Source organism: Falco punctatus, assembly GCF_963210335.1.
Source record: "Falco punctatus genome assembly, chromosome: 5".
Classification (NCBI taxonomy): domain Eukaryota; kingdom Metazoa; phylum Chordata; class Aves; order Falconiformes; family Falconidae; genus Falco; species Falco punctatus.
The window spans coordinates 8,360,244-8,367,796 of NC_137584.1; the positions used below are offsets into that span (position 1 = coordinate 8,360,244).

At 38.7% G+C, this 7,553-nt stretch overlaps 1 long non-coding RNA gene across 1 annotated transcript in view; it reads left to right on the plus strand.

Annotated features, from left to right (window-relative positions):
- Positions 1–7,553, plus strand: part of LOC308064360 — a 97,683-nt gene that overhangs the window by 50,115 nt on the left and 40,015 nt on the right. The gene's annotated exons all lie outside the window — the stretch shown is intronic.

Here is a 7,553-nt window from a genome sequence, read left to right on the forward strand (position 1 = left end):
AGGTATTGGAGAGCCACATGCTAGTGTCTTGGCTGTAGCTGAGACTGCTTAGTGGTGTGACGACTTGTGGCAATTGTAGTTTCCCCATACAGATAGATGCTAGGCATGTGGCTGGGTATTGTGGCTTAACAAGTTAGCACCATCAGAAGCAAACAGTGGCTAGCAAACTGGCAGGGCTGATGTCATGTTTTGAAAACATTAATTCACTTACAGCAATAGTTACTTCTGTAGTTCTTGTTTGCCTGGCTCTGGGTAATTGCTACTTGGGATGGTTCCACCTATTCTCATTGTGTGTTCGGTTTCAAGATGAGCACTAAAGTTTAAATCATTGACCTTGGCTCCAAATTAGAGGATGATTTTGTAAAATGTTCTCTTGCTCCCCCACCCATTTAGCAACCTTCTTGACTTCTGGGGGCTTGATTTCCCTGAAATGCAGAGATAAACCTAACTTTGTTTCCTGACAGTGGGGTAATTTGTCTATTGTTTTAATGCGATTTAAAATTATTTATTCTCTCAATCACTGTTCATGGAAACCTTTAAAGTTTTTTTCTTTGTTTCTCACTTCAGTTTTTGTCTTGTGCTCTTTCAATAGGAAAAGCAGAAAAATATCTCTTAAAAATATTAGCAAATATAAACCTCTGCTTTTTTCCTTCTGACACAAGTCTGTCAGCATCATTTTGAGTTATCTCTCCCATCTTGCCCTGAATGTAGATCAACAGCTGGTCCCATTCTCCCCTTCCCCAGTCTCTCTCTCACCTCTGAAACAGTTGTATTTTGGACTTCTCTGAACCCTGAACATCCATATGTTTCAAAATGAAGTGGATTACAGTGATTTGAAGGTTTCTGAGGGGCATAAAGAACCTTTTCAACAGTGTTTGCTGAAGCTTTCCTGGTTTTGGCAGTGAAAAGAAATCAAAAGTAGCAGTTCTTCTGGCACTGAAGTTAACTGTATAGAGTTCATAAGCTTGAAGTATATCTATCCAAGATTACAAACTGCAGATTAAAGCTGGTTTGTTCCACCCTGCCCCAGTATTTCTTACTGCGTGTAACATTTGCCATTTATACCTTTGCTCATACTAATAGCTACCTTTTTATTTCAACTGTTTGTAACTCAGAGATTAGAATAAAACCAAATGTTTATTGTAAAGTATTACTATTTGATCTTTTCAGGATAAATCTTTAACTAGAATAAGCTGGGATAGCTGGTGAAGCTATATTACTTTGTGTTGGTCCTGACCACATTCTCAAGCTTGTTCCTCACTCCCCAGCCTCGCCTTGCTCTTACCCCAACATAAGAAGGAAAGGAAATTGTGGCCATGGAAAACTTTTTAAATAGTTCTCATTTAAAAGATGGTCTTATTACACATGTTTTCAGCAATACGTGATATTAAAACTTATACTTTGTAGGCACTCATTGATGGCAAACATTACTGCCAAGAAGTGATGCAAGTTCTTCGTATCGTGGATTGCACTTCATCCTCTATCCATCCATAGAGCTAACTTGCATGCACAAGAATAATATTATTTGATTTTGAAAACTATTGTTCCCTAACCGAATGCTAATTGTGGTATTCATACCTGTTAAATATCCTAAGAGTTTTTCCTTGTTGTTAACTAAGTATTTCACAGAAAGTATATACATACATCTGTGAGAATCAAAATTGGGTAGGAAGTTGTGGTCTACCACAAGGTCCAGGAAAGACTTTTTAATTTGCCTTATTACCTAATATTAAATCCTTTGCTATGCTCTGTCTTTGGTATGTGTTTGGTCTTGCCATTTCAAAGGTAGGCTAGGTGTAGTTTTTAAAACTGACAGTGCTGACCTTGCTAGAAATCTAAGAAAAGAAAAATTGCTATTATTGCTACAGTTATATTGTCATCAGTGATGTCACACAACAGCTGTATGTTATGTCACATGTCTACTGAAGGATGCAACCAGTTGGGATGGTAAAGTTTAAATGTGAGATGTGTACTGTGCTGAGCAATACATAAAGAAATTTAATTAAAAAATACAGAATGGCAACAACAAAATGGTAAAATAAATCTGGAGCTGAGTAACCAATGCTGTTGTAAAAAAAAAACAAAACAACCAAAACAAAACCAAAACACAACAAAAAACCACACAACAAAACCCCCTTTACTTTGGTGTTAGACCAAGCAGAATGTTATTCTTTTCTACATGGAAGTTACATAGTCTCCTCTGGGAGACTTTCGCCCACTGAGCTCTTAGAAACAGAGAGACAATTTGTATAACAGCAAAAATTAAAAACACAATTTAGGGAATATCATATGAAGAAAAAAGAATGAATCAGGTTTCTTTGGGGGACTGGCATGGACTTTGTGTTTGGATGCATCTATCAGTGTTGCAATTTAACAGTGATGGGTTGTTTTCCTTAGCTGCTGGAGGCGGATAAGAAGACATTTGACTTGATTTGCAACAAGGGTTTAATTTGGATAGTAGGAATTACTTTTTTTATGTGTTAGGCAGATGAACTGTCATTCTGGAGGGTTTCTCAACATTGGTTTGGATTAATATCTCTGAGGAATGCTCCAGGTGTGTTCCAAGTAATGGGCTTGAGAGTGTACTGTCACCTGGAAGTTCATGTTTGATATGTAATCTTCCAGCTCTGAAGATTACTTTGCTTTCATTATGCATCTGATTTTGTTACTCCAGCTGTCAGCATAATAACAGGTTTAGAGGATGAGGAACAGGCAACAATGAACTGAGATATTTTTGTAATCCTTCAACTTTTATGGGAGTTGATTTTGCAAGGTGTCAATCTTTACAAATTCATAGGAAAAATTACTCTAAAATGCTGCTTCCTTGTTCATCCTGTTTTCTGAATATGTTCAGGGAGGTTCAGGCAGATATTATAACTTATTCTTGATGTTCCTGCAGCAAAGATGAAATGAGTGAAAGTGTGCCTTGTTCCTGTAATGCTTCCCAGCAAAGCTCAAGCCTCTTTTTCTAACCACGAGGCAAAGCTGTCCTCTCACCTTCTTATATCATTGTTTGCGCTGGGACAAACCTTTACACCCAGATCTACAAATAGCTCACCAACCTTTGGAACACTTAGTTTGACTTTGTTGTTCTGTAACTTTCTTGTGTTTCAAAATCAGATCTCTCAGACCCTCCTATCATTGCCTGTTACTTCAGCCTGGTAGGGTACCTGGAAGTGGAGATGGTATGGCAAACGGTGTAGCGTAGTGTGAGACATCTGTTAACTGCAGTTGACTTCCTAAATACATGACAATGAATATGATGTCATTCCTTTAAGCCAACAAGACCACAGAGATGCAGTAGATACATGTATTTTTCCCTATATGCTTGGTACAGTGCGCAGCAATGAAGTAGTTAAATACACATTGATTTAACTGGGTTTGACAGCACCAAGAGAGTAATTAACTGTTTCAGCAATCAGACAAGCAAAGCATAAGTAAGTGTTGGCACTATTGATGGTTCAGAAGAATCTGTTCTGGTCCAGCCCTTAACCAGTTCTTGTATTAAATGTCTGTAAAGCCTGTATCTCTCCAGTGGACTACAATAGAGAATAAACTCATTAAATATCTAGTCTAAGTCCAGCAAGCCTCAAAAAGCGTCATTAGGGCTAAGCCTGACATGTTGCAACAGCCATAATGCATGGGATTGGGAGTGTCTCATGTACACACTAAAACAATATTTTTGTTTCCACTTTAAAATTATAAAAATTCTGTTAAAATGACAAAGCAATGGAAAAAATATCTGACACAAAATAACGCCTTTTCAAAACCAAGTATTAGCTAAGTTCTTCTCTGTGTCTTAGTCTTGCTGTGCATGGGTTTAGCACAAAGACAAGGAACATAACAGGTCATCCTCAGCTTTGGTCCTTGCAGAAGAATGGCACAGCAGTGAGTCATGGTAACTATGGAGCAGCATCAGCAGCAACACAGAACTGAATTTCCTCTGCTTTGTATATTTAATTCTGAGTTTCTCCTCACCTGTCATTTTGTCTTCCTCTATTTTCATAAGAAAATGTTAACTAATAGTTGGAAAATCCTTGCTTGTTGTAACTCTACTGTTGCAGTTTACAAATTCTATATACCATCCATTAATTTCTATTTGCTAGCTATGTTTTGTTTGTAAAAGTAAAAAGTGAATGATAATCATTACAAAAATACATTCCCAAAGAGGCTGAAAAGACTGTCAGCAGGTCTGAGAGCAATGTTCACCACAGGAGAACTGAGCACTGTTCAAGCACAACCCCCTGACTCCATCTATCATGACAGTGTAGTCAATAGTAACAATTTATTAGGGTTATGTATTTGGGTAATTAGGGACAAATACTGATCATTGAAAAGTGATGACACCCTGCTTGCAGCTGACAGTGGTGATTGCGGTACATATTTGCTACACGTTAAGTGACCCTGAAATACGTTAATATGTTTCTCAAGGATTAATTTTCCATTAGTTATACTTCTGTATTTCTCCTTCCATATCCTGCAACTGGTCTTGAGCACATAATGCTTAGGCACATAGCCTGGTGTTATTTAGGATATTCAGAGGTACATGCAGCTAATCATTAGGAATTCACTATGCAGTCTTACTTGTGTTTATCTCAAAGTAATTTATTTTCATACATCATAGTATTTGCTTTGCTGATACTTGGGTCTCAATAGTAGGCAGAGAGAAGTATTTTCTCATGATCTGCTCTGCTGTCTTCCTCGGACTTTTTTTCACTTCAGTTTTATAGATGGTCTGAATGCGTCATCCACCTGGATTTATTATCAATTCACTTTCATTGTTTATGTTCTAATGTATGGAGAGGTTTGGGACATGAGTGTGAACCTATCCAAGGAGGGGAAGCAAGGTCTGTAGGAGGGCACATAGAGATTGTAAAAGGGCTCCACTTCCAAACTCGTATTTCTGTGAGCTTCCAGTTTAAATCACCGTGGTTCAAAACTACACTCTTCACAGTGAAAGCCCTCTAGTTTCCCTCCCAGGTGTTCTGGCACTGTCTTCCCATGCTTCCTCAGGTTGCCTCTGAAGATCCTTCCTCTGATCCTATGAAGAAAGTGTGTGCTCTCCAAAACTCCTGCATCTGACACAGCATTCCCAGTGCCTGCGACCTCTGAGTGCTTTTTACATTTCTTCGAAGGTATTTCCTCTGATCAGTGCTTTTCTTAAGCATAGGGTATGTGCATGTGTGCAGTAGAGTGCACTGAAAGTGGTGGTGTAGGGTCACAGTAGTGTCAGTCATTGCCTTTTGTGGAAACTCATTCTGCCCATAGAATCCTTTCACTCTTAGCCAAGTCATAAAAGAATCCCAAAGAACATCCTAAAAGTTCAACAGAAAAGGTCTTAATGGGAAAATTTTATTCCTTGATAAGGATATGAAATTTTTGGAGAAAAAGCAAGAAGATGCTTCTCTTTTGTTGTTTATCCATGAAAAGTATTCACAGCATGGGAGAGTTTCTGAACCATGTACAGAGATACCTTGCTGAGCAATTAGGGACTGCATTAATGCTAGGATTAGTAAGAGTTTGTATCTCTGTGGTGGTTACTAGTATTCTTCAGTAAGCCTGGAGCATTTTCTCCACTCAAAAGAATATTACTTAATAGAAGCCATTTTTAAGAGACTAACAATATATGAATAAAAGTATCTTGCCTCTAAATGTTATTTCTTTTTCCTAGAAAAGTGTGAAATTATAAAATTCAGTATATAATTTCAGAAAAAACCACATATTTTTAGGAAGGAAATTAAAAATCAAAATGAAAGAATGCTGAATGGTTCTGAAGCTTTTGTTACTACAGAAAAGTGTTTAATTCCTGAAACGCCCTTGGATAAAGTACCCTGTACTTTTAAAGTTAAGTACACTTACTGCAGTGGGAACAGAGAAAGTGTGCCTATATGTGTTTTTCTTTGAACCATGTCCTCAGCTGTACTGAAAACACAATATATGTTTCTGCTAGAGTGACTGTTCCATTTCATGTTTATGGGTAAATCAGTACCCAAAACCAATGGCAAAAGTTAGCGATCTTTTAGATGAAGAAAACGCCCTGTAATTTGCTATTGGCATCACAGCTCTTGGGATTTTAATCTTTATTCAAAAATATATGTATTTAAGCACAGGATCTTCATAAAAAATGTTCAGACCACATGTAGACAAACACTGACTAGACAATTTACCGCATCCTATGCAATTCACAACTCTAAAAAGAAATTTAGCCTTCTCTCTCCCCCTTTTTTTTGTGTTTTTCATTTGTGTGTTTTTCCAAAAATGTTTTGCTTCTAGTTTTAGCAGCAAAGGCTTTGCTTGGACATGAGTCTAGATAAACAGTCATTTGAAGTGAACAGGTACATTCCACATCTCCTGCCAGAAAATCTGTTGATTCCCTGGTTAGTGCCACTGCTGGAAAGAGCAGGCTGAACAGAACAACTCAGTGAGTGAATGGGTTAGCTCTGCAGGAGAATCTGGCTGTTTGGATGGGAGAGGACTATCCAAATTGGTTTAAAAAATAGTAAAATCTGCTGAAGGAAGCATCTGGGTGTCCCTCTGGAGCCATTCTGCCTGAAGGCTGATATTTTCTGTTTGACTGGTGTGTATGTACCGGCAGAGAGAGACATACATTGTACTTTGCTTAGAGTCTTCATGTGTTTTATCAATTGGCTGCTTAATGTAAAAAAATGGTGTCTTGGAACCAGGTTTGGAAGCCAGGTTTTCTTATTTCCCAGAGAGAAAGTGGCTTAAATGCTGTGGCTAGAAAGTAATGGTCCTGTCCTACTAAATCTTGAATTCTTTTATGAAAAGCACTCTCCCAGACAATGAAGGAGCAGGGCTTGGACTCCTTTTGCTGAACACAACCTAGAACCCAAAGTTCCCATGTCCTGTAAATGTGCTAGTCATGGAGCTGTTGGTTAACAAACCCAGCCAAAACTCAAATGGCTGTCCTGTCATGCGTTAAAAGAAGCCAGTAAGGTTAAGTATGGTGTGAGAGTTCTCATGATTGCAATGCATCATCATGGGCACAGGATGGTTAGGAGGGATAAGCAAGGAAGACGAGTGTGGGCTGCACTGTGTAAGGAGCAGCTCAAATGTGGGAAGTTCTTTAACAGAGGAAGGAAAGGGCCATTTGGGCTTATGGGCAGGATGAGAGCAGAGGCCAGTAAAAAGTATCATTGTGGTGGGAAACTGCTACAGACTGCCTAGGCAGGAAGGGGAGGTGGATAAAGCCTGTTTCAGAGAATCAGAAGACCTAATGAAAGAAAAGGTCCTGATGATTCCATGAGTCACTCCTATATCTGCTGGAAGGGCAGGAACATGGAAGGCAAGTAATCTAGGAGATTTCTGAAGTGTCTTTGGGACAATTTTTGATGCAAACATTGGATGAACCAGAAAGGGTAAGGACTTTATTGGATATGTTTTTTACGAACAGGGAATAACTAGTTGGGAATGGGGTAGTCAGTGGCAGCCTTGGCTACAAAGACCATGAGACAGTGGTGGTTAACACCCTACAGGAATCAAGGACAGCAGCTACATGGACTTCAGGTGAACATACTTGTTCTTGTTCACAG